Source organism: Thalia democratica, chromosome 7 (genome assembly GCF_965202585.1).
Source record: "Thalia democratica chromosome 7, ktThaDemo2.hap1.1, whole genome shotgun sequence".
NCBI lineage: Eukaryota > Metazoa > Chordata > Thaliacea > Salpida > Salpidae > Thalia > Thalia democratica.
Window position 1 is genome coordinate 21,894,336 of NC_139171.1, and position 22,491 is coordinate 21,916,826.

Below are 22,491 nucleotides of genomic sequence, written 5' to 3' on the forward strand. Positions count from 1 at the left end.
AAAAAAGTAATTTTTTCTTTTTGTTTATTCTTATTGTTAGATATTATAATACTTACATAAATATGCTAATCCAAAGATTAAACATTGTTTTTCTAAAACAAATAAACTAAGAGTTTTTTTTTAGCTATTTACCACATAAAACTGATAAGAATTTATAATAAACATTTAAAATTATTTCAGTGCAAAAACATTACCATTATTTGACAAAATTTGAGAGAAAGTGTTTTTCATTTTGTTTAAAGATAAATTACTTCAGCAATATTATAATAAAATGTTTAATTTCAATTTTATTTTTGAATACTTATCAGTTGTGTTTATTTTGAACAGCTTATAAGCAAATAACAGCAAAATATAAAAAAAAATTGTCATGAAAAAATCATTTATTTCAAACTTATATCTCTTTACTGTTATATGTTTAATTTTTCCAGCACATTAGTATAATTAAGTAATAGCAAAATGGTTAACAAATCAAAGGCAAAGGGGGATGCAAGCGGCCCATCTGTCAATGAAACAATCCTCAGAGAGTGCCACCAGTTGTATGTGGAAGAAAAAACTGGTTTGTTTTGTTACAAGTGAATTTAAAATCTTATTGTAGCTACTATAAAAACTTACATTTTTGTTACATTTTGTCTTTAAAAGATGAAACTGCATTTTTGGTTTATTTGAAAAATATTAATTAAGTATTTGAAACATTGTTATCTTTATTACATCTATTTTTGGTTTTTATTATTTATTTCTTTGAAAAAATTGTTAGTATGCACACAAAATTTTCGACTAACTGTCAATTTGTTTGAACATATTATAAATTTTAATTTTAGTCCTTTTTAATTTTTTTTATTGAATTTAAATATATCTATTAAGGGCATAGGGGGGGTAAACACCTTTTTTTGGTTTTTGATCTTATTTTATATAGTTTTTACCAAGCTACAAGATGCTTTTTACAGATTAAAAAAATTCAAAATATTTTTTGAGATATAGCCGGTCAAAGTCGGAGCCAACAATAGGATTCTTATGGGAGGCGCAAACTAAAACAGCAAATAACTAGAAATCACTAAAAATCTATCTCCTCCTACGTTTTTTGAGATTACTACCTCAAATTTTCAGGAAATGTTCCTTGCAGTATTTAGAAAATTCTGTCGGAACAGAATTTTAAAAAATTAAAAAATTAAAATTTTATAACAAAAAAACAAAAAAAAAACTGTTTTTTTTGTTTATTTTTTATATAAAATTTTTATTTTTTTTTTTTTTCAAAATTCCTTCCGACAGAATTTTTTAAATATATCAAGGAACATTTCCTGAAAGTTTGAGGTGGTTAACTCAAAAAACGTAGGAGAAGATAGATTTTTAGTAAAATAGTCTATTTTTGCCGTTTTAGTTTGCGCCTCCCATAAGGATCCTATTGTTGGCTCCGACTTTGACTGCCTATACCTCAAAAATTATTTTGAATTTTTTTAATCTGTAAAAAGCATCTTGTAGCTTGGTAAAAACTATATAAAATAAGATCAAAAACCAAAAAAGGGTGTTTACCCCCCGCTATGCCCTTAAATAAATTAATCTTAAGTTTTGAAATTATTTTGTGTGTAAGAAGTTCAAACCCATGAGTTTAGTTTTATTTTCTGTATGATATATTTGGATTTAACCTAAAATAAAACTAGTTAAAATAGCAGTTTTCTTTTATACTGAAAAGTGTGAAAAATTAAGTTATTTTTTCTCAATTTCTCAGTACCTAAATAGCTTATATACTAATAGCTATATAATGATAAAAACTAATGTGTTCAAAGTTTACCAAGTGACATAATTAGTTCTCTTTTGCAAAAAGCAGGGTTGCCAAAAAGTCAGGAAAAACAAAAAAAAAACAGAAGTGAGAAAATTTCATAAAAACATGCTCTTAAAAAGAAAGCTTGTCATCAGCAAAAACTGCATTTTGCTTCTGTTATTTTGTATTTTTTTTTTAAATTCCACTTTTTTTAGGGTGTAATAGAACTTATAGAATAAATTGAAAATTTGGATTATCTTTGTTTATTTTTAAAGTCCTTGGTTTTGAATTGTTGAACTAGTTTTAATTAAGAATTTCATTTAGAAAACTCAAGAAACTTTTTTCAGCTTGATCTGTAGCAACCCTTAAAAAGACTAAAATAATGAAAATTTATATTACAGTATTGCCCATCATAAAAAGATAACAGATCGTTTTTGGAAAAAAATAACTAATTTAGACTTGAATATAAATTTTAGAGCTGCACTGATAAGTAGCATTTAAATGTAATTTTGTTTAAGTTGAGGTTGATTATTATTAAACACAAAATACTTCAGGTCTGATTTCCATTGCTGAGGATGTTGGCATTCATTTGCTAGCACCAAGGAAAAAGATAACAGTCATGCTGATTGGCAACCACTCTGCTGGTAAAAGCTCCTTCATCAACTGGTTTGTTTGTTTGTGTTAAAAGGAATGAAAAAACTGTTAAAATATTTAATTTAATCATTTATGCAGCAATTAAATACCTGTATCTTTATTATTGGGTTTAAAAAACATTAATTTGTAAAAGTTAAGTTGATTTATTGAATTAAGTATGGTGTTCAAATAGTTTTCTTATGATTTTTAGTAAATAAAGATAAGTTATAGTAAAAAGAAGTGAAGATTATTTAGATTTAGTTCAGTTCTTTTATACTGTTTTTTAGTTCTAGAAACGTTGTATATAATTTTTAATATGTTTACTCTGTTTAATGTATTTCTAGTTTTCAAATTTGTTTTATTGTTTTCGAAATTCAAAATGTATATTAAAACCTATAATTCCAGTTAAAATTACTGAGCAGATTTAAAATTTTTACAAAAATAATCACTTAAGTAAAAGTTTGTGTATGAGTTCTAAGATAATTTTATATAAAAAAAATATTTATCTTTAGAGATATAGCACAATAGTCTGAGAAAGTTTTTAAGAGCATTTTATTTGTCTTCAATTTTTTTAAACAGTTGAAAATTTGAATGAAACATACATATTCCTTTAATTCAACTTACCTTAAAGAAAATGTAACTTGAATTGTTTTAAATTTAAAGCTATAATAAAGGATTAAAAGACATTTATGTTTAATATAAATTTAATTTAGCTGTCAATTTCTTATTACTTTTTTTTTTAAATTAAATTTATAAATGTAAGTAATCATGGTTCGTGAGTTTTTTAGATTACTTATCAAAACTAATGCACTAGCTGAAAAGGTAAAAAATATATAACTAAAAATTCTATCTTCCATAATTTTTAAGTTGTTTTTAACACTCCTTAGTCTTTTATTTAAAAAATCTGTCTTGATAGAGTTATAAAAAACAATAAATTCATTTTAAGAATGTTGTCATTAAATATAACAAAATGGAGTACATATTAATTTTATTCGAAATTCATTGCATCAACAGGTACATTGAGGAAAAAGTGCAAAGGACCGGAGTAGCAATTGAAACTCAAGGATTTTCCATTGTAACAAGCGGAAGAAAAAGAGAATCTCTCACGGTTAGTTTATTGTTTAAGGATTTATTTTACTCAAAACAATAATGACTAATATTTTTCATTCTTCTCTCACTGTTAGTTTTTATATTTACTAAAAATTAAGTTTTAAATACATTGTTGGGTTTTACTTTGCATATAAAAAGTACTCTTATATGCAGTATATAAACATAGCAGTAAAACGTATAATATCTCAACTAGACTGGTAATTCTTGTTAAAAAGCATTAAGAAATGTTAAAACTGATGTATAAATAAGTATTTGATGTTTATGACTATTGTTTGTAAATTTTATATTACTTAGGTCATAAGGGTGGTTTAATTATTTGATGCATTGTTAAGAAGGTTAAAAGCATATACTAAAAAACTTATATTATAGAGTAATAAAATCTTAATTAACTTTTTAGATATACACATTTTTTTTTATTTTTACACTTGCACGCAGGAGACATTTTTATTGTTAATTTTCTGGGAATTCAAAAAAACTACTAAAACTTTGTTTCATTCTACACTATAAGACTAGATTAAAGAAATACCCTTATGACCTTCGTAAAAATATCTTCATACGTTGTACTTGAACATGTTTTGTACAAAATTTACTTGTAAAATATCAATTTTGCAATTTAACCAATTTTGCTATGTTTAGTAACACTTTTATTGAAACGTAATAAATTATTGAAAAATATTTTACTTTCAGGGAAACGCAACTTTGCATCTATATGAACATTTGCAGCCTCTTCAAAATCTTGAAGGTTATTTTTTGAAGTATACTGATTGTGTTTAACAAGATGCTTAAAACTGCGAAACCATATTGTTTTATTAGTTATAAATATCTTTGAATATATTTTAATAATATTTCTACTTATACTATATTTGTTTTTATCATTTAAAATATAGTTACAGCTTTTATTTTTTGAAATGACAGATAGCTAGTGTAATTACAGTTAAGAAAAATTTCAATTAGAAGTACAGTAGAATAAGTAAATTACATTGAAGTGTAAAATTATCTAACGTATATTTTTTGGTACAGGTGTAATTGGTCCAGGTAAATTTATTTACTTTATGCTATAATTGTTTTTGTGCCAATTTGTAACTGTTGAAAATACAGATGACTGTTATAACTTCTAAATCATCCAACTTATTTTTTTACATTCAGGTGTAGTCGATTATATGAACACAGAAGTGACCACCTCCAAACAAAAGAAATTCAACCTTGTCAATTTCATAGACACACCCGGACTCGTTAGTTATTAATTATGTATTTGAAACATTTAAAAGTTCTGTTATATGCATGATAAACCCAAACTTTATATTTTACAATAGATAATTTAAAAAATACACTGTTTTAAACTGTTTTAACTTAAAACAGTTTATATAGCCCTTTTATATGCAACTTGTATTGTCTTCAAGTTTTAACTTAAGATTTTATTAGCTTGTTGTTTAAAAAGAAAACTATTTAATTTATATGCATATGTTTATAGGTGGACGGTGACATGAAATACCCGTTCGATGTGAACAAGGCAATAATGTGGCTCGGTGAAAACATTGCCGATCTTGTGTTTGTCTTCTTCGATCCTATTGGGTTAGTTATCATATTTGAAAATAATATATTTTGGTGTTAAATATTACCATAATAAAATTGTAGGTAGATTTATTTTCAATAATATTATAAATTTCTTAATTAATATTATGTTAAAAAACAGTTTTTTGTGATAATACAAAATTTACTAAAAATACCTTGTATTTATTGAAGTTTAATTGAACTTGTTTTCTTTAAAATATGTCTTAAGTTTAAAAACTTTTAAGTTTGTAGGTGCTTTTTGATATAAATAATATTCTGTTTAAACATTTGGTTATCAATTTTTAGTATAGTATAACTTTACTTACAAAGTTTACCTAAAGAACATCTAGTTTTTTAAATTAAGTATTTGTAAAAAGAGTCAAGGGTAAGATGAAGTTGGTTTTATGTATTCTAAAAACAAGATAAATTTTGTATAAAAAGTATATGATTGCATACTTTTTTTCTATTGTTTTAAAAACTGAGCTTCTTCTATTTAAATGAATTATTCGTTTCTAAATAATATTAAGCTTTTAATGTTATTATGTTTGTGTATGTTAATATTAAGCTTTTATTGTTATTATGTATGTGTATTTTAATATTAAGCTTTTATTGTTTGTTATAAAACTTTTTTTTTAAATAAGCAAAATTATGTACAAAAAATATTTCATAAAAGTTTTGTTAACTGTGATGCTGCAGTATTTCCTTAACTATAAAAGTTGATGCAATGTATTACAAGTTTGAATGCGTTATAAGTAAAAAAAAAGCCTTGAAATTTAAAAATAATAACGATGAAAAGTCCTTATTTAAAAAAAAAATGCACAAATTAGTAATATTTTCATAGACAAAAGTCATCATATAATACGAGGGTATTTGTTTCAATATTGTATGCAAATTTTATTGCTTTAAATTATTTGTACTTAATCTTAGTAAACAAAATTTCTGTTTTCAATATAGCTGTAAAGTTTTATTTGTAAATAAGTGGTAGTTTAGCTTCGAAAGTAATTAGGCAAGCTAAATTTTAAAAGACCAAAATTTAGCATGATGTTTTTTTCATTTAGTTAAATATAATTCAAGTGCTATAGTACTTAAGTAGCTAACTAGTTATTACTTAATTTACTATTTAATTTAAAGATTTTCTTAAACGTCTGTAAAACTTTCCACTGCTCTCTTAAATTTTTAAAACCTTCTATTAATGTTTTTTGACAAATAGAATTATTTATATTCTTTTTAAATATATTTTATTAGTTTCTACAGTCTAATAAAACTTGTAAACAAAATATATATGTATTAAGTATATAGATATCAGTATTATTTTTTATAATCCATACTTATCAAACGGCCGGTTTGTTTTGATGAACTTGCTAATAAGTATGACGTAAGAATAGTATTTGTGACGCAATATCCAGGGGAATTAATACTATAGAAGTTTGCGTGGCTCTAAAGTTTTAAATGTACCGTTAAAATGAACAGTTAAAAATGAACTGACCAAAACTTGTATGTTTTCAATTTTGAAACTTTTTTAAAACATATATTTTCTAAAATATTTGCATAAGTTACTTTAAAATAAAATAAGCAGTTAAATTTTTGTAGAACTTTGTTCAACAAATTTTCTTGCTTCTATTGAAAAACTTTTTATTACTGTTATAGTTTGTTATCGGTATGTTCTTTAATTTGTAAAAAATTAAAAACATAAACGTGTTTAGGCTTTTATATAGTTTTCGTAATTTTTTATAAACTGAATGAAATTATTAATCATTAACATTCATTCTACTACATTAGTTTCAAAGCTCAATCTATAAACTCTTCTTTTTTTCTGTACGTACTTTAAAATACTAAAAAAAGTAATATAATTTTTATACTAATAGATTTAAATTTTACTTTAGTTAGGTTAATGATAATCCAACTAAAGCAAGTTGATGCACTAACCTTAAAAGTTATACCAAAATTATATAAAAGCAAGTAAAGATTGATTTTAACTATATAACCTTTATTATCAAGCATTAGTATGAATAATGTTCTATTTGATAGCTAGTATACACTTTTTATTTATTAGAATTTTATTAAAAGTCAAAATATTATCAGTTTTATTAAAGTGATAAAGATGCAAAACAAGTTCTTTTTCGAAAACTTGCACAATAATCCAAACTATGCATTGTTTTGAATTTATTCTGTAATTTATCTTGTTAACTAAAAAAATATCCAGTCAAGGTTACTCTACGACTTAAACTGTCATGGGATTGTTTTATATATTTAACTTTAAATCAAAAATGTAAATTGAGCGTAGAAGCTTTTTACAATTTAGAAAAGATCTGTTTTGCAAACTGCTTATAACTCACATTTATTGATTTTTATAAGACGTATTTAAAACTCGAAATACAAAATGTCTTAAATAAATCTGTAGCACAATTTTTTTCATCAATTTGTTTGGAAAACTGAACTTATTGATAAAACTAAGTTATTGAATATTTAAATTTATTTAAGTACTTTAAAAAGCTATATTTACATAGATTTTAGTTAAGAATTTTAAACAATTTGCAGTTTTAAGTTCTTTAAATTAGATAAAAAAAAACTTTATAGTATGACTGAATTTTTTTTTTCTTTTTGTAGCTAAAAGTTTTTATTTTTTAATTTTACTGTTTAATTGTAATGCTTTAAATTTACTTTAATTTAAATTAAAAAAACATTTTAAAATTGCTAAATGAAGTACTAATTATTTTAAGCTTTAAGTTTTAAAGTAAACCACTAGTTTTTAAATTATTTTATTGAATTTATTATTTTTAACAAACTTTGAACTCGTTTGAATTTGTTGTGCTTAATATCCTTTTTTTTAACATGGTTTTCATTCTCTTAAAACCATACAGCTTGTTTTGTTTATTTAACTCAACTCCTGTTAAGTCAACCTAACTAAAAATTAATTAGATAAGTTTTAATTAATTCAATTTAGCTTATTTTACTATTTAAATGAGAATGACTAAACTATGTCCTTAAACCATTAACGTATATACTAAGTAATGATTGTAACTTCTTATCCAAATAACAATGAAATTATAAAAAACAAGAAATTTAAATAGACATTCCAAGTCTAAGTTGTTTTTGCCAATTGATATTACTACTGGAGTATCATATATATAAATAACTTGGCTAAATGTTTTACCAGGCCAGTGTTTCGAATTAAATAATTCAAATTTATTTAAAATATACGTCAACTTTAGACAAAAATTAAGTTTGAAATACTTCAGAATTGTATTTCAAATTAAAATTCTTGCCTTATAATATAAAATATAGTGCTTTTACTCATAGCTTCTGTTTAATTGCATGCATTCAAACTTTGCTTTATTCTACTAAACTTGTTAAATTTAGATAGTCTGTTTTACGGTTTTTAATAAAAAATAAACATATTATTTCAAGTCCTGTTTTCACTAATTATCAAACGTAAGTTATATAAATAAGTTAAACTAAGGAGTAAAGTATTTAAAGATTATGATAAAATTTAAACAAAGTTTTTCTCTTTCTTATAAAATTATGAAAGGTTTAGTTTTAATATTACATGTAAATTTTTTACAACATATGCTAAATATGTGACACATTTTAAATATCCTTCATTTTCATATAAAATATTTTCTACTCCATACAAATATTCATAAATATCTACACTGTTTGTTTAATTTAATATCTTTAAACCATAAAGCTTTCTGAAAGTTAAATCTGTACAAAAATTCTTACTTGCGCTTAACTCTCAAATCAGACAAGTATTGTGAAAGCAAACACATGAGTTCTTTACTAAGACTACAACCAGTGCTTGGCATGATCAAATAAAGCTCTTGTTTGTTAGTGTTTTTTATTGAACGACAAAAAATACACTTAAAAAGTTCGGTCCAAGGACCTGGTGTGCGAAAAATCCTTTTGGTTATCGAGTCGTGCACCAGGACAGTTGAATGTTCCTTATTAAGCCAACCCAATCCAAAAATAAAAACCAATAAAATTTAATCTTTACAAAAAAGTTCTTTAAATGCTACATACAAGCAATGTGTAATCAAAAAGTTCACTCTCTCTACTAAGTCTACAGACAGTTCTTAGCGGGAAAAAATGAAGCTGTTCTTATTTGTTTAATTTATTTGATAACTGAAACTCAATTAAACAAAAAAAATAACAGACAAGCGCTGTGCAAGCGAACGCTGAACATAGTGGAGAGGTTGAGTGACAAGCAAGCGGACAAAATAAAATTCTTCCTGTCGAAGGCCGACGAGGCGGGCGGTGAAGGTGACCGGCAGCGAGTCATGATGCAGATTGTACAGGAACTTTGCAAGAGACCTTCGTTGAACAGGTAATTTGTTTGTTATTTGTTGTTAAATTATACAGGAACTTTGCAAGAGACCTTCGTTGAACAGGTTATTTGTTTGTTATTTGTTGTTAAATCGTACAGGAACTTTGCAAGAGACCTTCGTTGAACAGGTTTGAAATTAAATAAAAAGCGTACGCGTATTTACTTTTTATAAATGTAAGGTATAAACTAAAAAACTAGATAGTAAGAATACAATACAGTTGGTTTTTGTTTAAAAGGCCACCACTTCACAATTTACAAAAAACTTATTAATTAACAATTAAAATCACTTTCCTATGGTTTATATAAGTATAAATGTACACTATGATATTATTCAGAATTTATTTAGTTAAGTTGAGATTATTTATAGTGAAAGTTTATTTGTTCCTTAAGTAATTGTGTGAAATCGAAAACAAAATGTTTTTGTATATTGAGCCATTCTAGACTCATTTTCAACTGCATTATTTTGTAATGTATGTCAATATTTTGTTTTTAAAACAGAACAGCATTCGATATGAGCACCATCTATGTACCAAACATGGGAAGAGAAACAACCTGTGTTAACCAGATCGATCATGTTAGTTTTGTATTGATTAAATATTAAAACTGTAACTATTATGTTGAATACTGTATAAGCTTACCAAAACAACTATGATTTATTTTTGATTTTTATAATTATATTGAGTTCAAAAATTTTTTAATAAAGAATAACATATACCATCTAGTTATATAACAAACATTGTTTACGCTTTAGAAAAATAGCTATTTAGTTTTTAAACAAAATTAAAACTTCAAAAATTATAAAGATCAGTCACTAGCTTTGCATTCTTTACAACCCATTTTATAACGTACGTTAGGTTTGCAAGGAAGTAGAAAAGACGATTGCTTCAACAATTCAGAACACACTGAACACTCTTGAAAAAGAATGCAACACTATTGCCGATAAAATTGACTACCTCATACAGCAGGATGAGTTAGTTTTGTTTTTGATGAGTTTAAAATAAGTTTATGCAAGTATTTATAATTGTTGTAAACATATAAGTAGTAGATAAGTCAGTATGTTTGTGTTAAAAAAATAAGTATTGTTGTTTGGTAAGTAAGTTAATAGATATAATTTAGTACTTCTACTACAACTTATGTATTGGCTGTTTTTAATTTTAAGACAATGTTTATATTTCAAAAGCAACTATGTAGTGTTTATCTGGATAAAAACAGATTATGTTAAAGTATCTGCCAGTGAATAACTTTTTTTTTAAACTATCTGGAAAACTTGTTTTATTAAGTTCTACTAGTTTGGTTCAAAGAAAAATCAATATTTTATACTCATATAGTTTTACTTTTTTAGGAAACAGTTTAATTTTAAGCATTATACTTGCAGAAAACCCTTATGTCTTAAAGCATTATTTAGTTATTGATAGCTGCTGCACAAATAAAATTTCAGTCATGCATAACTAACTTACTCAATATAGTGGTTTTCCAATATTTTTTTAGCTGAAAAATACTTGGTAAAATTTAAAAAATATTGTACAAAACGTATAAATTTAATGTTAGTAGTTTTAGATAATGACCACAATTAAATTAATATATATATACATGTTTTTTTGATATACATATTTTAGTTATACTTTAAGTATAGAGATATACTTAATATATATAAATATATTTTAAGGTTTATATATATGTATATTATTAAAAATGAGACTGGACAAAATATACAAAAAAATTCTTAAGATAAAGAAAAAAATGTTATTTGGTAACTATAAATTTAAAAAAATAATTGTATTTAAAGATATAATATTTATAAACGATTAAAAGATTATGAGCTTCAGTAGTTTAGTAAAAGTGCCTTAAAAATTTAACAATTCTAAGAGATAACAAAATACTTATGTTTTCATATTTATTGTAGTGAACTATAAATCTTATTCTTTTTAAAATGTTAGCTTAAATTTTAAATAAATAACAAGTAGTTGTTGTCAGACACTAGTTGATTAGAAATAGTTAGTAAAACTTGTATTAAAGTATAAAACACATTAACAAATAAGTTTTATTGAAATTTTCCTTTAAGTAAAATGAATTAATAGATTCTCAGAGGATGTTTAAAATTATAGACTAATCTCTAAACGCATAAAAAAAAACAGTTTTCTGATCATTTTTGAGAACAAAAATAAATTAATGTATCGATATCGTTTGAATTCACTTGATCGCCTGAAATGAAGCAAATTAATTATTTAAAAAAAAGTTTAAACAGTTTGAGTATTTTAGTTTCTAAGTTTAATGTTGTTACAATATAACCCAAGTTCCTTCAAAAAAATAGCTTATAATTAACATTTTAAATAATCAACAAATGTACAACAAGATCGTACCATACAAAAACAGCGCCGCCAAGGCACACAACTTCAAGTCAAACACGAAGGGGTTGTTGCTAGTACTATCAGGATTGGTGATTCCCCTGATATACTTGTTCAACATGGTAGTTGAAATGTGCTCAGACGAAACTATTCAGTATTACACCGGTGAACAGTACGCATCGCAAATCAGAAACACTCAGGTTTGTTACTTTTCCCTAACTGTATATGATAGTATATTATAACCTCCAGGATTGGAAAAACTTAGATTTAGACAATTCGGTCTGGAAAACCTGGAATTTCAGAAATTAAAAAAGAAGAAACCTGGAAATCTCAACAAAAATCACTAAATGACCTGAAAAAACCCGGAATTTTAAACTAATTTTACATGTTAAGTAATAAAATTTCGATTTGACACAAAATATCTATTATATACTTAATTGTTTTTTGTCATCATCAATTTTTTTTATTAAAAAACCACGTTAAAAGTAGCTTCACAGTAAACTTTCATTGTTATATACTATTTAAGACCGTTTTTATCCTTAAACTAAAAACATACCCAAAAACGTTTACTTTTAAAAAACCTGTAGATGTTTGGAAAAACTGTAGAACATTTGCCAAAAACCAGGTGCAACCCTGGATCGGTATTTATTGTTTTATGCTTATGTCTTATATTTTACCGTGCATTATTTTATTTTCTGCACTAGGTGATAATAAATTAGATTTACAAATTGTATTAATCAAAAAAATAAAATTACTCCAAAACAGCAAGTGATGTCGGCGATGCAGCAGAAAGTGCCTCAGTGGCTGAGCTTCTACGTGAACGTGGTGCTGGTCGGCGTGCCAATGGTGCTGTTCATCGTGGCCTACGTGAGCAGCAAGTCGCTGTCCACCCTGCCCAGGAGGAGGAAGACAACCTGCTGGCCAACAGGATGTACGTGCAGGAAAAAGTTAAAACCAGAAAGGTTCGGGATTGTTAAATTTGTTGAACTTATATTAGCAAAGTTTGAAGTTTTTAAGGAGTTTACGCATTGCCATAAGATTTTATATTTTATGCTTTAATATAATGAGTGAGCTAGTAAAATGTTATTAATAGTTTTGTTAATATTAATTATATTGTACAAATATATATATTTTATAAATATATATATTTTATTAATAGTGATAGTTTCTATAAATAAGATAAAATCTAAGTAAAAAACTATTTATAAAAACTTATATAGTATTCGTATACAAATTTTACAACTTATTAGTGGTTATAGTGAAATTTTATATTAAAAAGACAAGTTTAAAAAAAAAAATTGATGTTACATTTATTTGACTAGATAGTGCTTTTTTAATACTTATTTTAAATGAACAACTTTTTGGTAAAAAATTAGCAATGTTTATCTCTACTTAAAAGCTTCAAAACTCTACTAAATTAATTAAACACCAGTTAAAATAATTACCATTTTTAAATTTAAGTTGATATGCTTAAAAATAAAATAAATAAATTTTAGCTAATAATTAAGAAATAATAAACAATATTTATAATTCAAATTAAATAAAGACTATAATGAAAATTAACCTCCTTAAACATATGCTTATTTGAGTTTTTACTAATGTACAAGACTTTTTAGTGAATTTAACCAACTCAAACAACATAATGTTTATCATTTTGGTGACTAGTAATTTATAATGTTATGTGTTTTATTATTTAGGAGGAATTGTACAAAACCTACCTGAAGCAAAGTGTGTCCGCTTACGACTTATGAAATCCATAATTTATTCCATGACGTTTTCTATACATTGGTAGTAGTGAATTTATATAAGTTATTTGCATTTTAGAGGGTAGTCATTTTTTTACACTTTTAGAAGCTCTATTTTTATTACACTTAACTTACTTGATTACCAATTATACTTTTGTATACAATTTTTCTAATCGATCAAAAAAAAAAAAAATTATATAAATGTTCTAAAAGAAATAAAGCCCTGTTGTCAATTGTAAGCTGATTATTTTTAAATATAAAGAGAAATTATTAATATATACAACAATATTCTATACTATATAATAAAAACTGTTCATATACTGTCTTATTTATTTATATTGATTTAACGGATTTCTCATGTATTGTGAAGCAATTAAATAAATTTCACTGATAATATTTTGTGTTTGTTATAGTAAGATAAAGTTTGTTATATACATGATATTTATTACTAAAAGTCGTTTATTTATATCTTTTATTTGAATTATTTTTATAAGTTCAAGTAAAGGAAACATACCATCAGCATTAAAAAAATTATTATCATAAAAATAGTTTAGTTTTGGAGCTATTAGATAGTTAGAGTAAAGTCAATGAACGTTAGGGCGAATTAAAAAAAATGTTTCAAAAAAGCTGAGCTACTTAAAAACAAAGTTTTTTTTTCAAAGCAATATGACTTCCTAAAATAAATTGTATAGATCTTTAAAAATTGGTACAGTGCCTTATTCACTGTTGTTGGGCAAGATTTTTCTATAATATTTGTCCGGATAACTACAACATACTTTTAATGAAATAATATAACTGCTGTATATTATCCAATGCGAAATAGATGATAAAAGCTCAAATCCTCTTTTTTGCTTAAACCTTTTCTTCACTTTTTCAAAATTTCGTACAAAGTTGAACTGCCTATGCTAAACTGCTCTATTACAAATAACTTTTGAACATTTTGTTACCATTTTACAAACTTCTAGTTTATTTTCAAAATGCAACTCGTTTTGTTTTTTTAAATGCCTTTTTCACTTTTAGAACCTGGTATGTTAAATGTGCAGGGTTGCCACTCGGTCAGGAAAAATTAAAGAAAATGACAAAAGTCGGGAAAAATAGGGGGTTTTGAAAAAAAAGTTAGGAAATTTGATAAAATTAAAAAAAAGTCGTATTTTGTCAGTTTAAATTTACAAAATTCCTTGTTTTCCAAAGCCTTCAAATGGTAAAAATTAATTAAAAGTTCTTTAATTCAGAAAAAAAATCCAAGCTTTTCCTAGAAATTTACAAAAATTTTTAATTTTATTTCCGATGCCTTCACCTGGTATAAATTAGTAAAGTATCCTTTATTAAATTGCAAAATTTTTCTATTAACATATTGAACAAGTACTCCACTTGAACAAGCAGATTTTGTAAGCTTTTTAGTATTGATGATCTGTAGCAAGGACACTTCCATAGTAAAACTGTGATGTATACACAAAAGTTTATCTAGCATAATTTTGTAATCTAAGTGTTTTTTGTTTAAATAAATGAGTTCTTTATAATTAAGCAGTTAGTTTAGTATTTTATGTAACAAGTTAATGTGTATACTTTACATCTTTATAATTTTTAAAAAGTTGTTTAAATTTATAAAATAAGTTATAAGAGAGATAAATGCCAATATTTAGTTTACTTATTATTTGTTTTTTTGCAGAGTAACTTAAGTTTTCAAAGTGAATAAGAGAATATTTACTTGTTACGAATTTTATACTAAATGATAAGAGGAAATATTTTAACAGATGCATAGTTTACTTTTTTATACAGTTACTTAGTTATTTATTTTTTAATTGATTTTTAATTTAAGGGTTTTATATTAAATAATTTGGGTTATATTTTATTAAACTAAGTGAACAATTAATAAAAGTAAAAGTGATTGAGAAAAGTCTGGAAATTTTTCTCAGCTTGATCAGTGGCAACCATGAATGTGTCTAACTTATAAAGATAAATAAAATAGTTTTTCATGCTGCTCGTTTAAAACAAAAAGTGTTTGAATTAAAATTCAAACATATACGAACTGTTATACATCATTTTTTAAAATCTTGAAGCGTTATTATAAATAACATTGTTTGAAAAGTTTTAAAGTATACTTACAGCATGAAAGCTTAATTATTTTATGTATCACACAATACTGTTTGTATTTAATATTTAGATTTCTTCTCGACTGAAACTATTCAGATAAGTGAGGGTCTGTAAATGTGAATTAGCACTATATAACTTGAAAATTTATCGATCAAAGTTTTGAATTTAAAGTGCAGCATATGTAAAGAAGATGTTTATAGGTACCTAAAGAAAAACAGCAGCTGGTCTTAATTTGATACAGTTTGCGAATGGTCTTTGATATCATTATCTTTTACAGCACAAATATAACATTAAACAATTATAAACAAATAAGTATTTTTGTGAATACCTTAATACTTAGTGAACTTATTTAAACTTAACACTAAAAAGCCACTTTAATCTTACTAAGGTTTTCACCAATAAAAAAGTTTAGTTTTGTCTAAGAACCTGGTGTACACAAAAAACTTTCGGTATTTATGTCATACACCATGGTACAGTTTAAAAAATTGTCTAAGACGAATTGTCTAAGAAAATAAATTTAATAAAAGTTATCTAAATAAGATTATAAAAAAGGTACCAACATCGTCCGTTTAAATTAATTTATATAGGTTAAGAGAAAATAAAGTTAAAAATAAAAAAATAAGTACATATTAACAAAATAACAATTTGAGAAAATTTATAAGCAAAATGAAAACAAACCAAACAAAGAAAAAAATAGTTTCAAAATTATCTATTGGTCTTCTCGGTTTAAGAAGATCTTAAAATTCTTTAAAGAGGAATCAAAACTTTTCCATTGGGTAAAATGTCATTAGCAAAAACCAATAAATCTAAAAAAACTTCTGAACAATTATGTTCAAATTGTCAAACAAACACTGTTTTTAGAAAAAAATGCGCACGTTGTGGAAATCATGGCGGACGTAAAAATATAATACAAATTAAATATTTTGGTAAAGAATCTTCAACAATTCAAGTAAAACTGAGACCGAATTTAAACTGTGAAAGTTTTGGTATTTACGCAGCAGCATACACAAGATGTGGTAGTAATTACGTAGGAAAAAAACATTATTATTATAATATTAGAAACAGCTTTCGTAATAGACGGACAGCCCATAGACTAAATGGAATGAATAAAAATTTAATACATCAGACGAATGTGCATTATACATACTTTGTTATTTTAATCACAAGAACAACCTGGAGAGCCTTAATGACGCATACGAAGTAGCTGTTTTGGAACAACCAAGAATATAGACTATAGAGAACAATTTTGGATAAACAAACTTACATAAAGCATTAACTCAGCTAAAACACCATACAGTGGTTTTTAGAATGGTATAACAGCAAAAGTATATTTTAGTAAAATAATGAATTTTTTGTTATTTTTCATTTGCACAAAGTTTTATTATGTCTATTTCTACTTTTATTAATGGTTATGATGTAAATATTTGATTTTCTTATAGCAGTATTTATATTCATTTTAATTATTAGAAAAAGTTTCGTTTTTTAGAATAGTAAAATAAAAAAATTTGTTTTCTAAATAAGTAAAACTTGATTAATTTATGTTTGTATTTTTAGTAATTTTGCCTATGTTTTTAAATTTTGTTTTCAAATTTTATTTTTGTTTTTAACAGTCGTTTATTACATTGATAACGTCAAATAAATTATGAAATCTTTGTGAATAAATAGTTTGGTTTATATTTCTTTTGACAGTTATTTGTGAGCCAAGTAGGCTGTTTAGTTTTTTATAAGGAATGTTTATTAAAAAAAAGAAAAAAAAAGCGATCTAAACAGTCTGTCTAGGACCTGTTGCACAAAAAAAACCGTTCGGCTATCGAGTCGTACTTCACTTGAATATAGTTTAACGTCTAGTCCAGGACAAAGACTGATTGAACTTAAAAATTTAACTGTTTGAAATAGTAGTTAATTGGCATTTGTTCTGACCCTGGATTTACGGCTTACTTAATTTTCAACTGTGTACTTAAGTACACATGATGTTTATCTTTTTATCAACAATTATTTTTATACACTTTTTACTACTAAAAATATTGGAGCTTGTTAATATTTTTAAAAAACACTAATTTTTAAAAAGAATGAAACTAATTTTTTGTCTTGACCAATATAAATAGTTTGAAAACAATTGATCTAGATGTGAAAATTTAAAAAAAAACAAGGTAATTAAGACATTCAAATTATAAAATATTTTTATATTTTTCGAACTGCAATATATAATATTAAATTTTATAGTTTTGATACATAAAAATAGGATAATGTCTAGAACGGCTGGTCTTAGAGGGATGTAATTTTTGTTTTTTACAAATATTACGGCTAAAAGGAATTCTAGTAAGTTCAATTTATTATACAATTAACTAATGTATAAAACTTCATTAACAGCAACCATTAACTATTTACATATAAACTAATTTATGCGCTTGTAAAGTTGCGTTTACCAACGTGAAATTTGCTATATAAAAAAGACTTTGGGATTCGTACTTTGCCCACTTTTAGAACAAGACCAAGCTTGCTTTGGTTAAGCGTATAGTGAGTGAGACAACTACGCCTTAGTATTTCCATGTTGGTGACCTTTTGTTGCCATTAAAATTTGTAGGTAAGCTCTATATTTTACAGCGAGTCGGTCTCTGGTTGTCATTCTTTAATGTCTGCGCTAAAAAGTGAGGCAAGCTGCTTGATGACTACAATTTTGTTATAAAGATTTAAAACAAGAGAATAACAATGGTTTAGAAACAAGTAATTAAATATAGTTATAATTAAAGTTAAATAGTTTTTATTGATACTTACTACTATAAAATAAATTCTTAAGATAGAAATATTATTTTGGAATATTTACAAATATCAAAGAGTTTAAAATAAAAACTATTAAAATGTTAGGCCTAATGTAATTACAAAATGTAAAATTTTTGTTATTATTTAAAGAACGTTGCCTATCCTATGTTTAATACGATTTTAAAATAAAAAAAGTTGAAATATATGTATTGGATTTCTTTCAATAAATAAAGATTTATCAATTTCCCTTAGTTCCAAAAAAATCTTCAAAAATTTTTTATTAAAGAACTGTTGTTATAAGCGAGTTAGTATTTTTAGGATTCGAAAATAAACCTTATTAGTGAACATCGCTACTTACATAACTTATTACAAAAAGCGTCTTTTTTAGTTTTGTTTGGTATTTTAAACTAATTGATATTTAAAACTTTATTATTTATTTTTACAGTTTATTATAAACAAAACAATGTTTTAATTTTGTATTAAAATATAAGAGATCATCAATTTTTAAAATAATTCTAAATAAAATATTTTGAACAAATAAGTGGAAGGTATATTGTGCTGAACCACTCATTACATTTTATGTTTCGTTTTTTTTCATAAGACTTAAAGTTAAAGAATTTGAATGTTTTGAGTGACGTCACAATTGGTATTGAGAATGGAAAATGAGAGAAAGAGTTTAAAACTTAGCTTGCAGACGCGAGTCGGGTGGATTACTGCCGGGGGAGAGAACGCACACAACGACGTGGAAACAGCACAACGACGGAGAGGCGAGTGAGCCGGCAAGGCAGATGAAGCTTATTTAAGACTTGTGTTAATTAAACGAGGATAGGAAACTTTATCGTCGAGTCGATTTTCAATGTTAAACATATTCAAGAGAATGTTTAACACTTAGTTAGCGTGCTTACGAGACTCTTAAAGAAGTTGTTGGTAGAATTTTTATAGCACTTTGTTTTCTTATATTTACTTCACTTATTTCACAAAGTTTATTAATCTTGTATATTTACATAAATCACGTCCACTATTATACCCAATGTTATAACATTATTTTTGTAGTAAGTACTAGTATATCAAATTAAGCCTGCGTTCCATCTGAACGTCTGTAATACTTTAAATAACCGTTTCTTGTTATCTTATTTACGAGCAGCTTATCAGTAACAAAACCCAACCTAACATCATCATAATTGATGACGGTTGCAATATAAAAAATCATAAGTAAAATAAAATAAACAACTTATGTTTAAAAATAAGTTTATTACTTTTACTGCAACAATTTACATTTTGAAGTATAAAATGTTAGTGCTTAAATGGGTTAAATAAAAACTGTCTAGCAATTTTGTAGTGTTTTAAATTTTTTCAGACTTTTGACATAATGAAATTTTAAAAATAAAGTCTTGATCTAATAATTTATTGTTATCTGCTTTCTTTTGTTTCATATGTGTTAGAGTTTTCTTTGCTGTGGTTTGAAAATATTAAATTTTGTTACTGTGCACCTCAGGGGATTTATTTAGTAGCAGGAATATGAAGCTACACTAAAACATTACAGTTTCAAGTTTTAAAACAAATCGTGTAGATCAGATTTTTCCAAACTTTTTCTGCAAATGGCCCCCTTTAAAGAGCTTGAAAAAGCAATGGCCCCCTTCAATATAGGTTACTCATAAACTACGATAAAATACAAATAAGACCTTTTCTTTTTTTTTTTGCTCTTCATCTGCAACTCAAGAATATCTAGTGTAAGTTTCAAGTTATGGCCTCATGGCCCCCCTGTGGCTCCTTTACTGCTCATGGCTCCCCTCTTCCCCCTTTGCTGCTCATGGCCCCCTGAGTATCTGTCATTGCCCACTTTGGGAAACCCTGGTTTAGATACATACAAGTAAAGTTATAAACATGTTTGACTTGCATTATTTCAAAACTAAAGAACTTTTATTTTAAGATAAAGTTTTATTTTTACACTTAACTCAGCCTATGCTTCAGCCATTAAAAACAAACAAAAAAAATTTTAGCTATATATCAGGGTTGTAAAAATTCATAGAAACCTGGAATGCCACAAAAAGTACTGGAATTATAAAGTTTTTTTTTAAATTGGATAAAAAACACTATTTTATACCAACTTAGACCATAAGTGTTGTCTCACATAACTTTAAAAAAGTAATTTTATTTTTTAAATTTATTTTCCATATAGCAGTAAATTTTTTAAATGATTTAGTTTTATAACCCCAGACTAGTTTAAATTTAAATTCATTAGCAATATAAACTTTTTTTGTTACAACTTCGTAAATATGTATAAAATATATTTAAAAAAAATTCGTAATATACAGTATTATATTTAAAATTTTATAGAAAAATTTCCCAAAATATTTATTTTTTAGTTTCTGTTGTAAATAAAATATGAAAGCTGCGTTTTTACTCTTTTTAGTTTTCTTGTTTTGGGTTGATGCTTGCTCAACTTCTACAGCAGTAAGTTAAAAGTTTTATTGTATTTTTATATTTATTTTAACTAGAAAAATATCACTTTACTTTGATAGAAAAATATAATTTCACTTCGGTATAAAAAACAACCGACCTTTAGCAAGTATTTATTATGTTAAGTTTATAAAATAAAATTTAATTATGTGTTTTTATTTGTTATTTGCAGATTTCTGATGAAGGAACCAGCATCAAAATGAGTTAGTTGGTTTAAAAAAAATCAGTTATAAAAATATATAAATATTTTTAAATTTTAAAGTCAAAAAAAATTAATTTATTCATCAAGAATATTTTATATTACAAAATGTTTTTTTCTGTTTACTTGTTAAGTAAAATCTTTTATAATAGTGAAAATAAAGGAAATAAACAAATAACAGAAGTTTTTTTTAATATAAAACATTTTAGACAAAGTAATTAAAATGCTTTTTAAAATGTTTTGCTTTTTTTAATTTAAGTTCTTTAGATTTTCTAAAATAAATAAACCTATAATTTCAGACGCAACTCCAGTCTGTAAAACCGATGAAACAAACGAAAGAACTTGTACTTTAGCTTGTATCTCCAACATAAGTAAGGATTTTGTACAAACTTAACTTTTAGTGTTCTAATAGTGTAACTGTTTATATTATAGACAAAAGTAATAATTTTTATACTAACAATATTAGACAAGGTTTTTACAAACTCACATAACTGAAAATCTTTTATTGGTAAACCTCAAGCTATTTTTTAAAAATATAGTGATGTCTTGTAGTAAAACTGTTTTATACTGTTATAGTAAGACTTTAAAATTTACTGTAAGTTTTAAAGGTAGTTGGTACATTTTATTAGCTTGAAATAGATATTCCTATATAAAACAAAGGTATTTTTCCTAGCAATTTGTATGCAAAACAAGTGCAGGCATGAATTTTTAGTCTGCTACTATTAAAAAAAAAAGTCCAAGTATATACCATGTGAAAAAAAAAGTCCATCAAATCACTGATTGAAAAATTTATTTCAGTAATTTTCTATATTAAAACTGTTGTTGTTATGAAAATCTAAAATAATTTCTTTATTTTAAACGAAAAATATATCATAAAATAAAATTAAAAAGTATTATAAAAATGTTACTACAGTTTTAGGAAAAAACTCAGACCAATTCAGTTAGGTTGTATATCTTGAAACTCAGTCTTATTAATTTAGATGGTTGCTGTTTATGAAACTCAGGCTTTTTTAGATTTTTTCAATAAAGTGAAGTTTTACTTATTTGTAAATATTACAGTGTGTTGTAATAAGTAAGTAAAATTTTAGGCTGTCGAACAGACTTAATAAAAAATAATAAAACTTTTTTGAGTTATAAAAAAAAAAATATGAATGCTGATACTTAAAATCTTCTCTTTTTTAAAAATAATGCACAAGTATATGTTTTTGAAAACACTGTATACATTAAATAAATGACAAAATTTTGAACATTACATAGTTTAATTTCAATTATATGATAACACAAAATAGTTTTTTAAGAAATAATTGGAGTAGAGTGTTCTTCAGTGTTGTTTGCTAGACTTATATGGGTTTGGGCTTATAGGGTGTGTTTTGGCTTCATTAGAAGAATCTTAAAATAAATTTAGCATAAAAAAGTTCAAACCCTAAAATCAAATTTTTCTTAATGTTTTACTTAAATAAGAATAAAATTAGTTATACATATTCTTAATTATAAATTTATACCTCAAAGAAAAA

The 22,491-nt window shown here is 25.0% G+C and overlaps 1 pseudogene across 1 annotated transcript; it reads left to right on the top strand.

Annotated features, from left to right (window-relative positions):
* Positions 1-426: 426 nt before the first annotated feature.
* LOC145840364 (uncharacterized) lies at positions 427-13,717 on the top strand (annotated as a pseudogene). The gene is made up of 12 exons (XR_014370112.1): positions 427-556; positions 2,311-2,422; positions 3,404-3,497; positions 4,187-4,241; positions 4,646-4,731; positions 4,971-5,071; positions 9,204-9,374; positions 9,873-9,948; positions 10,229-10,344; positions 11,748-11,919; positions 12,485-12,681; positions 13,417-13,717. The product of XR_014370112.1 is annotated as an uncharacterized LOC145840364 (transcript).
* The last annotated feature ends 8,774 nt before the right edge of the window (positions 13,718-22,491 follow it).